The sequence below is a fragment of the Bos grunniens genome, chromosome 24, assembly GCF_055505025.1.
Source record: "Bos grunniens cultivar Pamir isolate PY7600 chromosome 24, Bosgru_T2T1.0, whole genome shotgun sequence".
Classification (NCBI taxonomy): domain Eukaryota; kingdom Metazoa; phylum Chordata; class Mammalia; order Artiodactyla; family Bovidae; genus Bos; species Bos grunniens.
Genome location: NC_141188.1, coordinates 63,830,577 through 63,848,500, shown reverse-complemented (window position 1 = coordinate 63,848,500; position 17,924 = coordinate 63,830,577). Strand labels below are relative to the sequence as shown.

At 49.6% G+C, this 17,924-nt stretch overlaps 1 protein-coding gene across 3 annotated transcripts in view; it reads right to left on the bottom strand.

The window, feature by feature from the left end:
• LOC147346440 (serpin B10) overlaps window positions 1-17,924 on the bottom strand; it is a 132,633-nt gene that overhangs the window by 49,888 nt on the left and 64,821 nt on the right. The window lies entirely within an intron of this gene.

The following is a 17,924-nucleotide window of genomic DNA, read 5'->3' as shown; positions in this document are numbered from 1 at the left end:
TCAGAAAAAAACAGAAATTTGAAGATCTTTGCGCAAACTCCATGCTCACGATGTAAATGGCGAGATGTGCATGAAGGTTCTTGGCCAGGGCCCCTCACAGGCTTCTCCAGGCCCCTGTTAACGGTCAGCAGTGAAAGAGGGAGTGAGGGTCCAGGCAAAGCCCTCAGGCCGAGGCCAGGCCGAGCCCCCCGCCAGTCTCCTTCCTTCTGTCACCGTGCGTCACCTCCTCACTTACACTAGTGTAAACGAGTGTTATCACTTCTCCCACAGAATGAAGGGTGTGTGTTGCAGGAGAGCTGGAGCGAGCTCACTGGTGACACAAATCTTAAAACTATAGAGAGAGGGAGTTGGAGAAAGGGAGACAGATAAATAGACTTATGTGCCCTGGCTTTAGACTGTAGGGTGAAATTTATGATATTAAAACTGGTTAGCCTTTAGCTTGTATTTTATCAGTGTGTGTATTAAACAATTGATTAGTCACCTAAATATCATAGACTCTAAATCATAAACCAGGACTTTAAAACACTGTAGTTTTCTGTATTACCAAAATGCGCTTTTGAAGCCAATGTTCAAGTCATCCAGTGTCTTCTCTTTGCGTTCGGTCACATGTTGTTCTCTTTTAACTTTTGCTTTGTATTTGGGGTGTAGCCCGTTAACAAACAGTGTTGTGACAGTTTCAAGTGACACCAAGGGGAACAGTTCACCCAAACACACACATGCGTCCTTTCTCCCCCAAACTCCCCTCCCATCGAGGCTGCTACATAGCATTGACATCCATGTGCCACACAGTGAGTCCTTGTTGATTCCTAAACAAAGCGGACATTTGTTGCTTCATCAGAGACTCTGTCAGAATCTTTCCCAGAGGTTAGTGAGGAGTTTCCTGGAAAACACTCAGCCCACCCCCTGTTGCCAGAGGAAGAGTGTTTATATACAGGCGTTAGTTTTGAGAGAATTTGGTGAACCAGACCAGCTCGTACAGAGATGGAAACAGCTTGTCACCATCAACATTGTCACCATTCCCCAGTAGGTTCAGCCTCCCCCGAATGTGCGCTGAGTCCTGACCGCTGAGCAGGCCAAGCCCACTCTCAGCCCCCAGCACCTCTTCCCGCAGGGCCCAGCCTGCAGGAGAAAGAGGGACTGACCGCTCGTCCCCTCCTCCCCCTACTCACAGGCCTGCACGAGCCAGCTCTCTGATCTGGTTGAAGGAGGAAGAAGGCCTAGCAGTAGCCCCAGAAGAAGCACACAGGGGACCCTCCATTCCCAGGAGTGCGGGCTCATCGTGCAGGGCCGAGGGGACATGGGGGTGGGAGAAGCCTCAGCGCTGGACACTGTGGGAGCTTGTCTGCTGAACAGACTCAGGGACTGTCTGTTGGCCACGGGATCTGAGGAACAGGAGAGATTTGGATGGACTGGGCTAGCTGGGAGGGTTTGCCACGGTCTAAAGCACAGGCTGTGTCTCTCTGGGCTGAAAATATTAACTGCTGAGCACTAGCTCCCACCAAAAGAGGGTATTGGTTACAGGTGTCCTGAGATGTAAGAGCTTCTTAGGGAGACAAGAGGAGATGCTAGGAGGATGTGAAATGCCTTGTAGAGCCTGAACCGTACGCCCAGCCTTCTGACCCGTTTTGGGAGGTAGCAGTTTCTTATGCATGTCCCTGGTGGCTCAGATGGTAAAGAATACACCTGTAATGTAGGAGACCTGGGTTTGATCTCTGCATCGAGAAAATCCCCTGGAAAAGGAAATGACAACCCACTCCAGTATTCTTATGGGAAAATCCCACGGACAAAGGAGCCTGGTGGGCTACAGTCCATGGGGTCTCAGGGACATGATTGAGAGACTAACACCCTTTCAGGTGAGGGCAGCCGGTTTGCTTGGGCCTGATCAGAGAGGGGCACAGGTGAGTGTGGCTTCTGACAAGTGAAAGAGTCTTTGGGCCTAGAAAAGAAAACAGCAGTCTCAAAGGCCCTTGCTGAATTTTCTAACTTTGGGAAAACAAAACCAAACTTTAGGTCCCACCCTGATGCTCCAGGCTGGTTGCATCCACCTGGGATTTATTACCCCTTGTCCTGAGGATTTATCACCCTCTGCCCAGCTACAAATGCCATCTCAACTACAGAATACCCAAAACATCCCGCCAGACTAACATTTCCCTTATTCCTCCCACAAACCTCCCATTAAATATGAAGCCTCCCTGATCCCTCTCAGGCTCAGCCTGGTCATTAGGCTGACTGCCACCCCTCCTTGCCTGAATAAAGGTAACCTACTTCCTTTGAGGTCGTCTCTCCTTTTCTGCCTCAGTCCAATCTATACCTTACAACCAGCACTGTCCAAGAGAAGAGGGCAAACAGGTGCCCCCTAGGAGTCAAGACACAGGCTGCTTAGTCAGCAAGCCAGCTGTGAGGGGTGGAGTGGGCACCACGCGGGGCCTCTCCTGCTGTCCCAGCTGCCCTGCAGTTTCAAGCTTTGGCCTGAAAGCGTCATAGAGAAGGACCCTTTGTATCCTACCTATTACGAGTTAACCACTAAAGGAATGTTGCCTATAAGCTTGTACATAAAGTCCCATCTCTGGGAGCCCTGCATCCCAGGTAATGAGCACCAAGCCAAAATAATAACTTTGTTTAGCTTGCAGGAAAGTTCCTGACCAGACTCACCTGTGAATCACAGCAGGGAGGCAGACATTAACACATCCCCTCTGGAGCCTGATCAGAATGAGGAAATAGTTGACCTTCCTCCCCCACCACCTTTGAGAATTAATATAAAAGAAACCTGAATTCTAACTCAGGCAAGATGGGTCCTAGGACAAGAGTCCCGGGTTTCTGAATAAAGTAACTATTCCTTGCCCCAAGAACTCATCTCTCAATTTATTGGCCTGTCGTGAGGTGAGCAGGACAAGCTTGGACTCAGTTACAGAAGAGCTGACAGTCTTGCTTTTTGGGGGGAAGATTTCCATTTTCATTCATTTCGTCATTCATCATGTATTTGAGTCCTGCTCAGAGCCAGGCCCTGCCAAACTCACCTTTGGAGACCCAGCTCAGACCTCACCGGGTCCAGGACGCCTTTCTTGATCCCATGCTCTGCCCACACCATTTTCTGCCTCACCCAGGACCCCTCAAGTCTTTAAGCACACTGCGATGAGCTCTCCAGTTTGTGAACCCTGTGAGGACATTGAACAGATGCAGAACGGGGCTCAGAAACTGTGATGATGATCAATAATCAAATCAATGAGCTGGTCAAACACAAACCAGGCTTAGGTCACATTCACCAAAGGTCATCTTCTTCTCCCTCCTTCCAGAGCCAGAGTTTCAGGGGGACCTTTACCAGGAGCCCAGGGATCTTCTCTGACACTAACCTCATCCAAAACGTTAATAGTCTGGGTGGATTTTATTTTCAATTTTATTTCTTTTTACACTTGAAGTCACTTTGTGGCTATTCCACTAAATACTGAGTAACTTAATGATCACTTCTGTAGTGTCTGGGCCAAGAAAGCCCAATACAGGGGTAGGATACTGAGGAGGAGAAGGTCAGGGGAGTTGGGGGGTGTGAAACAGAAGAGGCAGGCAGAGCCCATCCCCTTTGTGCTTAACCAACCTGGCTGTGATTACCGGGGTCCAGATGTCTCCTTGCTGATGGTCTGTCCTTTAGAGCCAGCTGTAGAAGTCACAAGACAAACCTGAGTTCTGGAGCCCCTATGTGATCCAGAAGCGGTCACCTGTGCCTTCAGAGGGTCAGTTTCTGACCCACAGTGATGCTATCCCAGAGTCGGGTGTGAGTTTGTGGCCAGCTCTGCTCACCATGAGATGCTGCAGTTCTTGCCCTGCCCTGAAACCTCTCCCTGCAGCCTGGCTGTGTTCAGGGGACACCTGGACAAAACAGGCATGGGCGAGTAGGAGAGAGTGGGCACTTCAGGGGCAGAGGAGATACAGAGAAACTTGATTTCACTCTGGCCACTTCCAACTGGTCCCAGCCTAATGCCACTTGTCATACACCCTGAGTGGACACGATCTCCTGAGAGCTCAGAAGACTCTCCTCAGAGCTGGGATGTGGAGCTCTGGAGGATGGGGCTGGGATAGCCCCCACATGAGGCTGGGGCTCTGGGGCTCTGAAGCTGGCCCAGGGAGTGGAGCTGGGCCTGGCAGGTTTGCACTACAGACTGTCGGGTGTCTGGCTGAAGCTGCTGACATTCGTGGTCACACCTCCCTCAGCCATCTGACCTTTTCTGATCCCAGCAGTTAAGCAGAGCTGGTCTGGCGGGCATGCGACTGAGACAGGAGCTCAGCATGGGCAGCTCCTCCGCCCGCCTCTGCTCTCCTCCCTCCTGGTCTCTCTCCTTCACCACCTCTCTTCCTAGGCTGCCATGGGTAGGCCCGCGTGGAGTCCTGGTCGGGTGGGTGGCACAGAGGGTCCCGAGAAGGGGTGTCGTGGCTGGGCTGGTTGCTCTGTGCTCGCTGGTGGCTCAGAGTCTGTGAGGCAAAGAGGCTCCTTGCACAAAGACGGTTCTTAGTGATATGGACTAAGCGACAATGGTAATTTTATATTCCATGAGTTTTTCACAATTAAAAAGAAAAGAACTCGTGTGTGTGTTATAATGGCCTAGAAAGGAAAATTCTCAAGTCAAACAGAGGAATGAATCGTGTGCTAAACATAGATGAGTCTCAAAGACATAGCACCAAGTGTAAGAAACCAGCATATGTGGCCACAGTTGTACAAATCCATGTACTTTAAATGTGCAGAATAGGCAAATCATTAGGGTCAAAAAGCACACAGACAATTGCTGAAAGCTGGGGGAAGGTGGAAGGGGAAGTGCCTGTTTGGTGGGTAGTGGCTTTCTCTGAGGAGATGAAATGCTCTGATTTGGATAGCGGTGATAGCAGCAAAGCTTTGCACACAGATGATGAATCACTGAGATGCACATTTTACAGAGTAAATTTTATGATATGTGAATTAGATTCCAACTTAAGAATTGTGGTTGATAGAGGATTGGTTTTTTTTAAAGAATTCACACAAGAAACACATCTTATCCTGAGTTTTGTTTGGTTCTCACCCTTCTAATGTCTGTAGGCAAACAAACATCTGGACAGGGATGAGGATTCAGGTTTCCCCCTTCAGGGACTGACTTCTCTGAGCTTCCCTTCATGACCAAACAACGAGGATCCTCAGCCTCTGCAGCAGCTGCTTTCCATATTCCTACCATCCCCTCTCCTTCTCCTCCCCCTGCTCTGACAGGCTTCCTCCCTCCAGCTCCGCCTCCTGAGTTCAGTCTGGGCTCCTCTCACCAGGGCTCTTGCTGGGCTCCTGACCCCCCTCTGATTGCAGCCTCTCCGCCCTCCTGTTCGCTTTCTCTCTGTGATAACTGATCTGCTTTAACTGCAGTTCTGAACATGTCCGTTCTCTACTCACAGCATTTGAGTGGCTCCCACTTTCCAGGAAGGATAGTGGCATCCCAGGCCAGGCTCTGAATGCCTTTCACTCTCTCTCCCCTGCCCCCTTCCTCTGCCAGCCCTCACCCCCTGCGTCCACCCCACAGTCCACACCACCTTTGACATCATCCAGGAGTGAGATGAACACTCTGTTTTCACATCTGCCTTCCTGGGGGAACCTGCTCTCTGTTACACCTACCACTGGCCCCTGGCTCTGGATTCCTGGCTGCTGAACTGTATTCCTCCGAGGCCTTGGCTTGAAAACCATCTGCTCTGCTGATTTTCCTGACTCCCTCAGGCTGTGTTGTAACTCCTTGTCTTTCTTCTGGTCCTGTGTGCCTTTTCTGGGTCAGCACGTGCCATATGGTGGGGCACTTATGTCTTGTCTGATGCCCTTCTAAGCCCAGGGCTTCCTGAGGACAGGAATCCAGGCCCCCACGACTCTCCACGACTCTCTGAGGCCCGGAGGTGCTCGCTACTCACCTGCACGGTGACTGAAGGCTGTGGCTCCCCCGTCAGGCTTGCAGGGCCATCTGGTCCTCATCTCAGGCACTGTCCGTGCTGTGGGGGAGCAGCTTTCACTCCAAGAAAGCCCCCGGCGCTCTTGTTGCAGAGACAGGCTCTGGGAGGCCCGGGCGTCAGGGGCTGCGGCTCCGGGCTCTACAGGAGCAATGGTCGTGGTGCGCGGACTCAGCTGCTCCACGGCGTGTGGGATCTTTCTGGATCGAACCTGTGTCTCTTGCATTGGCAGGCAGATTCTTTACCACTGAGTCAGCAGGGATGCCTAAGATAACACATTTTTGATTTCTGCCAATTTTGCTGAGGCCCAAGGACCGTTGAAAAGTCAAGAAACACCCAAGAGCAGCCGGGCCGCTCGTCTTACACACGTGGAAGCCGACACCAGCGGAGCGCATAGATGGTGTCCTTGGGCTCGTGGCGCAGCTCAGGCCAGGGCCCTCACTCCACGCCCAGGCTCTCTCCTGAGGCCTGGATTCCTGTCCTCAGGAAGCCCTGGGCTTAGAGGGGCATCAGACAAGACATAAGTGCCCCACCATATGGCACGTGCTCACTGAGAAAAAGCACACAGGACCAGAAGAAAGACAAGGAGTTACAACACAGCCCTTCCTCCCCCAGGTCAGAGGAGAGCACTGGGACCCACACCAGGCTTCTCAGGGCCTGTGAGCCCCGGGAGGCATGGCTGAGGGTCTGGGGGTCAGACAGAGCCTTTATCAGAAGGGCTGAGGGGGCAGGAGCTCGGCCGGCTCATCTCCTGTGGCCCAGCTCTGTCTTCTGCAGGCTCACTTTCTACTCCTTGCGGTGACTAAGAATTTATAGCTTCCCAAGGAGGTCCCTTCCATATTTTAACAAGTGTAGTAAAGGGTCCTTCCTGTCATTGTATATTTTGTTTGCCACCAGAGCTTTGAACAAGCAGTGACACACTCCGTCAAGCCCTCATGTAATTGTAGACACTTCCAAGAAGGGTTCATGATAAAACTTAAAAAAAAAAAAAAAGCTCCTAGGCAATTGAATCACTTGAGCTGTGACATGATTTTAATCTAGTTTAGTCATTGTGGATAGCACTCCAAAATAATACTTTAAAAGTTATAGTGGTCTTTTTGCCTTTATTTCCTTTTTTTTTCTTTTTTTTTATGTATTTTTTTTCTTACCCCATCCTGAACCCCCCTCCCGCCTCCCTCCCCATACCATCCCTCTGGGTCATCCCAGTGCACCAGCCCCAAGCTTCCTGTATCCTGCATCGAACCTGGACTGGCGATTCATTTCTTATATGATATTATGCATGTTTTAATGCAATTTTCCCAAATCATACCCCCCCTCCCTCTCCCACAGAGTCCATAAGACTGTTCTATACATGTGTGTCTCTTTTGCTGTCTCGCATACAGGGTTGTCATTACCAACTTTCTAAATTCCATATATATGCATTAGTATACTGTATTGGTGTTTTTCTTTCTGGCTTACTTCACTCTGTATAATAGGCTCCAGTTTCATCCACCTCATTAGAACTGATTGAAATGTATTCTTTTTAATGGCTGAGTAATACTCCATTGTGTATATGTACCACAGCTTTCTTATCCATTCATCTGCTGATGGGCATCTAGGTTGCTTCCATGTCCTGGCTATTATAAACAGTGCTGCGATGAACATTGGGGTACACGTGTCTCTTTCAATTCTGGTTTCCTTGGTGTGTATGCCCAGCAGTGGGATTGCTGGGTCATACAGCAGTTCTATTTCCAGTTTTTTTAAAGAATCTCCACACTGTTCTCCATAGTGGCTGTACTAGTTTGCATTCCCACCAACAGTGTAAGAGGGTTCCCTTTTTTGCCTTTATTTCTGAAGGTCTTTGCTGGTGGGCCCCATTTGTCTGAGGAGATCGGTATATGAACATGAAACAGCATCATTTCCAGTCTGATGAAAGTTGCCATTTTCTGCTTCTCTGCAAGGGAAACACCACCTTGGCTCACCCCGCAGCTATTTCACAGTGTCAGGAATGGAGGCCAAAAAAGCCCCTGTGCTGTACTCATAAGTGTAACTGGATCCCTTAGAAACCAGCCCAGCTAATCTCCACCCTCAGGAGCTTTAACACCTTGCTACTCAAATGCAGCCAGGGATCTGTAGGAATTGATGTTTCCTGGGAGCTTGTGAGAAATGCGGAGCCCCAGGCCTATCCAAGGCCGTAAGTATCCTTTACAACACTGAGAGGAGGGAAGCCGGCAGACCCTGAGGCACAGCTCAGTGCTTCATCTTTCTCAGCAATTGTGAGAGCGTATATCGTCCTTCCACCATTTTCTTTTTTTTTAACTGATGCATAGTTGACATATCCCTTCATATTCATTTTGGATGTGCAACATAATGACTCAATATCTGTATGTATTGTGAAATCATCACCATGATGAGTCCATCGCACGTCCATCATCTCACATTGTTACATCTTTTGTGTGTGCGTGATGAGGACTTTTTAGATCCACTCTTTTAGCAACTTTCAAATATACAAAATAATTTTAAAATAGTATTATTAGCTGTAGTTGCCATGCTACACATGATGATCCCATGCATTACTTTCCTATAATTGGAAATTTGTACCTTTTGACCACCTTCACCTACTTCACACACCCCCACAGTCCACCTTCTACAACCACCAATCTGTGCCCTGGATTGAGGACCTTGGTGCTTTGCTTTTTATTTTATTTATTTTTTTTTTTAAGATGGCACATGTAAGTGAGCGCACCCTTTTTTTGTGCACCTGTAAGACTAGTGCAGGTCTTAGTAGGTCCTGGATCTGTTACTCTCTCAACATTCTATGTGGAATCTTGGGCTGCTGTGTGAGAATGATCATTCAGTGGATGGTAAACTCGGTAAGATGGGAATGTGATCTCCTCCCACCACCTGTCGTGGGGCAGATTCTCCCAGCCCTGGTGTGTGGCTCTGGGGCACTTCCACTCCACATCAGTAAAGTGTGTGATCATTCAGTAATGACTCTGTTTCCAACAATCGTGATAATGGACATCACCTTTGATAAATGCTTCATTAATTAGAGCAACTGCTGTTTGGAAACACAAGTCCAGGCTTGAATTTCTCCCTTTGAAATATCAAACATCCAGCAGGAAAACAACTCCCTAGGAGACTTTCCCCCAGATTTTAGTCACAGAGTCAGCAAACCATGAAAACTTCACATGTTCTATAGATCTTTACAGAAGGTTGCTTTTACATTAATTAAACCACAGGAGTGGGTTTGAACCTGCCCTAATACTAAGTGATGCAGAACTGACTTCTGTAACTCAGGGAACATTAATTGTGCTCTTGGAATCTATGGATAGATAGGAATGAGAACTCACTCATATAAAAAGCCACAAGCAAAGATATTAACACTTTCTCAAATTTTAATTGCAGATATGGATCACTGCAGATGGTGACTGCAGCCATGAAATTAAAAGACGCTTACTCCTTGGAAGGAAAGCTATGTCCAACCTAGATAGCATATTGAAAAGCAGAGACATTACTTTGCCAACAAAGGTCCAGCTAGTCAAGGCTATGGTTTTTCCTGTGGTCATGTACAGATGTGAGAGTTGGACTGTGAAGAAGGCTGAGCGCTGAAGAATTGATGCTTTTGACCTGTGGTGTTGGAGAAGACTCTTGAGAGTCCCTTGGACTGCAAGGAGATCCAACCAGTCCATTCTGAAGGAGATCAGCCCTGGGATTTCTTTGGAAGGAATGATGCTAAAGCTGAAACTCCAGTCCTTTGGCCACCTGATGTGAAGAGTTGACTCATTGGAAAAGACTCTGATGCTGGGAGGGATTGGGGGCAGGAGGAGAAGGGGACGAGAGAGGATGAGATGGCTGGATGGCATCACTGACTCTACAGACGTGAGTCTGGGTGAGCTCCTGGAGTTGGTGATGGACAGGGAGGCCCGGCGTGCTGCAATTCATGGGGTTGCAAAGACTTGGACATGACTGAGCGACTGAACTGAACTGATGGCTGGCAGAGTTTTGCCCTATATAGTCCCCATTTCAGAGATCATTGAAAGCTTTGAATAAAGTGAAATTACCATGCGGAGGACCCATGTGTTTCTAGAGTACAAGTTTCAACCTGCTTGATTAGTCCACCGGAGGGACCTGGGGTGAGGAAATTAAAGGACAGTTGATCATCAATCACTTTCCAGTGTCAGTATTTACCGGAAGATAAAGACTGCCATAAGTTAACTTCTCCATTGTCCAAGCATGGCTAGTTCCTAGACCTTCAGAGATAACACTTGGTTCTTTGGCTACAGTGCTTTGCTGCTACTGCTAAGTCGCTTCAGTAGTGTCCGACTCTGTGCGACCTCATAGACGGCAGCCCACTAGGCTCCTCTGTCCCTGGGATTCTTCAGGCAAGAATGCTGGAGTGGGTTGCCATTTCCTTCTCCAACAGTGCTTTAGTACCCAGGAAACTATGTGGCCAAGTGCATGACTATGTGATTGTGGTGGCTATTCTCTGAACCGTGTAACTGGAGAAAGATCACAGATTGTTTTATGTGTGTACCAAGCCGCTGTCACTTTTAACCCTTTTATCCACAGCCTAATCTTGAATCTCAAGTTCAGTACAACGAATGTTCAACCAAATATCTAGGAACAAATGGAACAGGCTGGGGGTAAACCTAAAGATTAATACATGTCAGAGCTGATGAACATTAGCGATTACCTCATCCAGTCTCCAAATCCTCGGAAGATGTGTGGCATCTCCAGCTCATCCCAGAGCCAGGCCGCTCCCAGCACACCCCTGTCACTCATCCTTCAACCATCCATTCAACAGTGACCGAGAATCAACTCGTGTCAGGAGCCAGGAAAAAACCATGAGCAAGACACAGCCCTGCTCTCAGAAAGTTTTCAGTCCAGCAGGAGATTACATGAGAACTGTCAATCTGATGAATGTTACAGAGGGTGAATGCAGGTGCTCTTGGAGCTGATGGAAGGGTTAGGGAAGACGCCCCTGAACAAGGAGTATTGGACATCAAGATGAAATGATGGGGAGCTGGTGGAACAAGGGGTAGGGAGAAGAGCTCCCCAGGTGGGAGGAACAGCATATATAAAGCCAAGACTCAGGGGGAAACGTATGGTGCCAGGCTCTAAAAGAAGTCCAGGATAGCAGGGAGATTAGAGTGAGGAAAATCACCGGGGTTACTCATGGATGGTCCTGGAATCTTGGGCCTGGTGGTAGTGAGAAAAAACTGAAGTTTTTAAGGAGGATTTGGGTTTTTATTTTTTTAGTTACATTTTCTGCTGTAGGAAGGATAGGTTGGAAGAAATATAGAGCAACCCTTTGGGGGCAGGGGGCAGGTAGAGATGGAAAATTTGACAAATCAAGGCAGAAAAGGGTAGGAGATGCAATTAAGGGGTGACATTTGAGACAGAAAGTAGAGTGAACATCACTCTGAGAGCTCGATTCAGCTTGACCATTCTCCTGAGAGGTTTTCCTGGTGGCTCAGATGGTAAAGAATCCACCTGCAATGAGGGAGACCCGGGTTCCATCCCTGGGTTGGAAAGATCTCCTGGAGGAGGGCATGGCAACCCACTCCAGTATTCTTGCCAGGAGAATCCCACGAACAGAAGAGCCTGCAGGGCTACAGTCCATGGGGTCGGAAACAGACACAACTTAGCAACTGAGTAGCAACTGAGTACACAGGCTCAGTGTTCACTCTGGCTGAGATCACTGAGAGCAATGTAACCAGTTTTACATCTGCCTACAGGAGGTTTGTTTCAAAAGAATTCACAATGTAATGTGAATTAACTTCACAGTAATTTGTAATGGGAACAAAATTCACAGTGTTTCTAAAGTATAGCTCTCAGCATATGTGTTAAAACAAACAAACAAACAAAAAACCCTACCATATTTCTACAGTGGAGGTGGGCAAACTTCTATAAAGATCCAGAAAGTATTTGAGCTTTGCCATATGACATCTGTTGCATCCTCTCAGTTCAGTCAATGTATCCAAGAAGCACCACAGATAAAAAGTACATGAAAGAGCCTGTTTCAAGAAAACACTACTTACAGATCATGAAATCTGGATGAATATGAGTATAATGAATATTATTTTCATGCTGCAAATATTATCTTTAAGAATTATTTTCAACCATTTAAAGATATAAAAACCATTTTTAGCTTTCAGGCCCTACCAGCACAATCTGGGAGTGGAATTTGGTCCATGGAACATAAGATGCAATGGCCTATTCTATCCATTTATAGTGGACTCTCCCACCCATAGGGACCACCATTCCAAAACAGAGTGATTGAGCTATGTGCTGTGACTATGAAAGCTACACTCAAAAAACAAGACCCAAATTACCAAAAGCTGCCTGAGGTGTGAGAGGTTCAAGTCCTTCCCTCCTCCCGCCCGGATGCTCCCCCCCCCCCCACCTCCTGCTCATGCATGGCCGCCTTATTACTGCCAAAATCTCGCCTTTGTCTGCCCACCAATGCCCAATTAAAAAATACGGAGACGGGATTTTGGAGGAAGTAGACGGCTTTACTCCTCAGCTGGCCAAGGGGAGCACACCGCAGGCTAGCACCCCAGGAACAGTGCCCTGTCAACACCCGGGGGACCTGAGAGGCTGTACACAGCCTGGATCTCCTGGGTCCCTCAGCCTGCCACCTTCCTTCTGAAATGCAAACAGCCCTAAGGGGTGACTTGCTACAAGAGGGTGCAGGGAGAGCAAAAATGCGGTACAGGATGAAGCTTACGTAGAATTAGGGGACTTCTGGTTACATACACTACAGGTTAGTAACACTTCAAGTAAAACTAGGGGCGAATAACTCTGACGACCGGTCATGTTTCTTCTCTAGGCTTCGCTGTTTACTGTCCTTGTTCTCAGGAGAGGAAACACTTCGTTTCTGTTTTTGCTGCAACAACCTCATCTGTGCCTCCCCAGCCTCCAGCAGGGGGTGAAGCTGCCCTGTCCGGTACCCCCTTTCCTGCTGCGCGCTGGCGCCCATTGAGTTTTGAGCAGCAGTTACTTGCTGGGCACAGTTCCTCACCCATCAAGTCGTCAGTACCTGCTGAGGCGCCCAGAGGGACAGAAGCCGCCTTTCCAGCCCCAGCCCTGGAGCTGGAGTCCAGCCCTGACAGTCTGACTCTGACGGCTGATGACCAGCCCAGTCTGGCAGTCTTCTGTGCTCTGTGCACCCACAGGGGGTCGGGCTCAGACCTGCCCTTCAGGCTCACCGCCAACAGGGCGGGTGACGGCGGCTTTTCAAGTCACCAACCGGCTTATTTTGGCCGGGGAAAGAACGCCTTCTACAAAACATTTATAAAGAACCTTTCTTCCGCCCAGGGCGGAAATCTGGGTTCTTTCACACCAGAGACATGGATCAAAGAAGCGGCGCGCGTGCAGTTGACCCCAAGTCCTAGTTTCGGGGCCGCCCCTGCGCTCCACGGGCAGACGGCCAAGCCGCCTCGCTTGGTGTCCCCCGGCCCTCGGGCTGCAGACGTGGCGGCCGGCGGAGCCAGAAGCCGAGGCGGCCCCGTGTCCCCGTCCGACGGCGCCTCCAGCGGCCGCATATTCCCGGCTCGGGCTTCCGCTCAGCCGGCTGCTCGGGGAAGCCGTGCCCGCGGGGCAGGCGACGCGCACGGAGGGTCCGGGGCCGGGCGGGATCTGGGGTCCAGTCCCCGCAGGAGCTCCGAGCCCCTGGACGCCTCTGGAACCTGGGATCCGGGTGCGCCCAGAGAAGCCAGGAGGCGGCGAGGAGAGAGCGGGGCGGTCTCTGGGCCCCAGAGACGGTTCCGATGCATCGCGGGCCAGAGACGCGGAGGACCCGGGAATCGCGCGGCGGCACAGCGGTCCCTCCGCCGGGCTAAGGGCTTCCGACCGACCTGGCTCGGCCCCGCGGGGAGAAACTGCACCCGCTCCTCGCACGTGGCCACCCACGGGGCGCGCGCCCCCGCCTGCTCGCCTCCCCAGGCCCGACCCTGAGCCTCCGGCCGCTGCGGGAACCGGGAGAGGAGGACCGGGAGAAGGGGCGCGCGCGGCACACTCGAGCTCGGTCGCGGGGCCCAGGGCTCAGACGTGCGGGCGCCCGGGCCCCTCTCCAGCTGAGGACCCGAGCGGGAAGCTCCGGGACTGGGGATCACCGACGGGGCGGGGCGGAAGGAGTCTCCCGGGGCTCCGGGCTCAGCAGCGCTGCTGTTTCTAAAGTGCTTCTTGATCTCAGTGGTCCGAACCGCCCTCTGCAGTCCTGCCACGCTGCTGTTACCACGTTGTGCTTTTGTGTTGAATGGACGCTGTAGATCAGGACATCACGGGGGAACTAGGAGTTAGAGAGGGTGGGCACTTGCACAAATAGGTGGTGAGAAGACGCGGCATCTCAGGGACCCCCACACCCGCAGCCACATCCTGCCCACCCAGCTCCCACCCTAATGTCTGGGGCTGCTCCTGCCTGAACCCTGCAGAGGCCTAGCTGTCCCTTGGATTCTGTGCCTGTGTTCACCAGGACCTGTCCCGGCTCAGCCCTGTCTGTGCAGACCCCACCCACCCTCCCCGACCTCATGCTTCAGGAAACGACCCTGACAGGTGTCACCCAAATACAATCTGATCGTTGTTTCTCGCTGGTGAAAAATTAGGAAAGCATTCTTCTAGGCCTGTTTATTGTGATCCACATTATGACCCAATTGTTGTATTATCTGTATATCATATTTTCATAGGTGATTATACTCTGAGCTGTTGTGAAGGTACTTTGCAATTGTTTAAAGTACTTTTCTCTCAAGTTGTGCAGAAAGAGTAGTGTGATCAACAGTTTCCCTCCCCCAAAGATGTCCGGGTCCTAATCCACAGAACCTGTGACTGTTTACTCACATGGCAAAAGGGACTTGTGTGGGTGTAGTTAAAGAAAGGATCTACACCCAGAGGCCCTCTGGGTAACTGGTGAGGGTGCAATGTAGTCCCCAAAGTCCTCAGAAGTCAGGGAGGGAGTCAGGAGGGTCACAGCTGGTGAAGGAGACATGAGGACATGAGCCACAGCGGGGCTGAAGTGGCTGCTGGGCCCACAAGCAAGCCGTGCAGTGACCCCTAGAAAGAACACCCCCAGATCCTCCAGAAGGAACACAGACCCGCCGACACCTCCATGTCTGCACAGCGAGATGCACATTGGACTTCTCCACAGGGATGAGAAAGTGAACTTGTGCTCATTTGTTATACCAGCAGTAAGAAATGGATACAGGTAGGGAAATGTATCTTTTTGAAAGATACATGGATCCCTACTGGTAGGAAGAATTTCATTAACATTTAAAAGTGTTTTCTTTAAAAAAATGTATCTTTTTAAAAGATACATGGCCCCCCTACTGGTAGGAAGAATTTATTTGTATCAGGGAGTTAGAATGAGGAAAGGTAATTTGATAATATGTATCCTCTGAAAAGCAATTCAGAAGCCACTCTCCTGAGAAAGAGGGAAGGGAAGATGTGGGTAGATATGAAAGGCCCTCCCTGGGGGCAGAAAGGGACTGCGGGCAGAGGAGCCTCAGGGAAACAGCCGGGAGGGCTGGACTCAAGATCTTACTTAGATCTGGAGATGCTCTGGAGACAGCTGAGCTGAGAGAGGGTGATGCACAAGGGGCTCCTGGGGCCTTGCACCTGCATCTTGACCACCAGGTGAGCGCCGTCCCTCAGAGATGAGCATCCAGAACCGGGGAAGGTGGGGGTGGGGGTCCCACTGGAGGGAAAGAGTAACCAGGGGGGAAAAATGACCTTATATCACAACATGCCCCATGGAAACTTAGCTTTGCATCTTTCTCTTCTGACACCTAGTTGAAAGTGACAGCGATATGTTATCAAATGCTGAGGTAAGAAGCCAGGCATTCTCAGTGCACAAACCTGAAGTAAACTGTGCTTATGTGAGTCGGGGGAACACGAGTTGGCTGTGAGTCACACAAACATCCACATCCTATCGCTACCCCTGTCTATTTGTGTGATTTTGGACAGGACACCTAATGTCTTTAATCACCTGTTTCTTTACTTCTAGAGTAGAAATGACAATCCTATTGCATCATAGAGCTGTGTGGAAAATTACATGAGATAAGACATGTACTGGCACTTATATGAGGGTAGCTCAGTTCAGTTCAGTCACGCAGTTGTGTCCAACTCTCTGTGACCCCATGGACACCAGGCCTCCCTGTCCATCACCAACTCCCGGAGCTTACTCATGTCCATTAAGCCGGTGATGCCATCCAGCCATCCCATCCTCTGTCGTCCCCTTCTCCTGCTTTCAATCTTTCCCAGCATCAGAGTCTTTTCCAGTGAGTCAGTTCTTCACATCTGTGAGGGTAGCTAGCGATCCCCCCAGATCCCAGGGAATGACTCGTGATACTGAGCACAGGGGAATCATGCTGAGCAGCCTCTGGATTCTGGTCCTGCTTTGGATTCTTTCCATCCGTCTGGCCTGTTTCTGCATTCCCCTTGGTTCAAAAGACCTTATTACTCTCAACTTTAAAAATCTACTTTTCACTATACAAGTTTGGAGAAGTTGGTGAGAAGCAACCCTTCTCTGTGCCCACTCTGAGCCCTTTGAGTTCAGGAAACAAGGTTCTGAGGCAGCTGAGAAAACTCCGACTTTGGTACTTTTAGAAACCCAGCCAAGATTAGAGCAAGTGAGAGTGACCATGATTCAAATGCAGAGGCGTCCTGTCCCTAGGTCTCAGACCCACAGGAGGTCCGCTTCCCATTCTACTCAGATCGCCTCAGCAATTGCTTTCATGTTTCTGACTTTATAGATTTCCTGAGCTTCCCTGGAGGCTCAGCTGTAATAAATCTGCCTGCAGTGCAGGAGATATGGGTTCCATCCCTGAGTCAGGAAGATCCCCTGGAGAAGGAAATGGCAACCCACTCCAGTATTCTTGCCTGGGAAATCCATGGACAGAGGAGCCTAGCAGGCTACAGTCCATGGGTTCACAAAGAGTCAGACACAACTTAGTGATGAAACCACCACCACATTATTATCAAAGTAATCTATCACAAATTTAATTTAATTTATCACAAATGAAACTGATCACATTTTAAATGTTCGTTGGACTTCCATGTTTCACCTTCCATGCAATGCCTGTTAATGTGTTTTTGACATCTACTTTAAAAAAGTATTTATTGGTGAAAGATCTTTACACTTGTGCACATGTCACTTCCCACTCCCTGGCTTTTGCTTTCCTTATTTTATGATGTCTTTTGATGAGCAGCAGTTGTTACTTGTAACATGATCATATTTATCCATCTTTTGCTTACCCATTTGTTTGGCTTTTTAAAGAAGTTCTTCATCCCCCAGACATCATAATAGCATTCTGTTAGGTATGCTCCAAAAGGTTTCATGTTTTTTGTCTTTCACGCTTAATGTTTAATTTATTAATACCTTCAATTTAAGTTTCAATTTACCTGCAGTTTATATTCATGCCTTGTCTCTGAAGAAAAACAGCTTCTTCTCCAGCAAAGCCTGTGGAGAGAAGATAGCACCCTACCCTCTCCCCACATCTCCCTTCACCCACAGCCCCATCCCTAGAGTCTGTCAGAGATGCAAGAAATAAGAGAGAGAGAGAGAGAGAGCAGGACGAGTGGAAGAGAAGGATGGCGCTGATGCCCTCCATGTGAGGTGTGGGATCTCTCCCCCAGGAGGGAGCATTTAAGTAAAGGCCTGAAGCCAGTGAAGGAATGAGATGTCTGTCGCTGGAAGAGAAGTGTGTTTCAGGGGAATCAGAGAGAAGGGAAATGCTCTATGACTGAGGGGGTGTGGGGATTTCAAAGAACAGCCCGGGGTGCCATGTGGTCCAGCACCTGAGAGGAGAAGGGGGGATGAGGTTCATTTTCACAAACATTCCCGTTCTTCACATGAGCTGCCTCCACCTCCAGGTGAAAAAAGTCTCACTTTTAAAGACTCACCTGAACCTCCTCTGCCCTGTTGGACTGTCAGGGCTTCCAGACTCCTGGGCAGAGCGAGTGAACTGTCCACTGCCCTGTGATGGGGGTTACTTTCTCTATTACCAGCA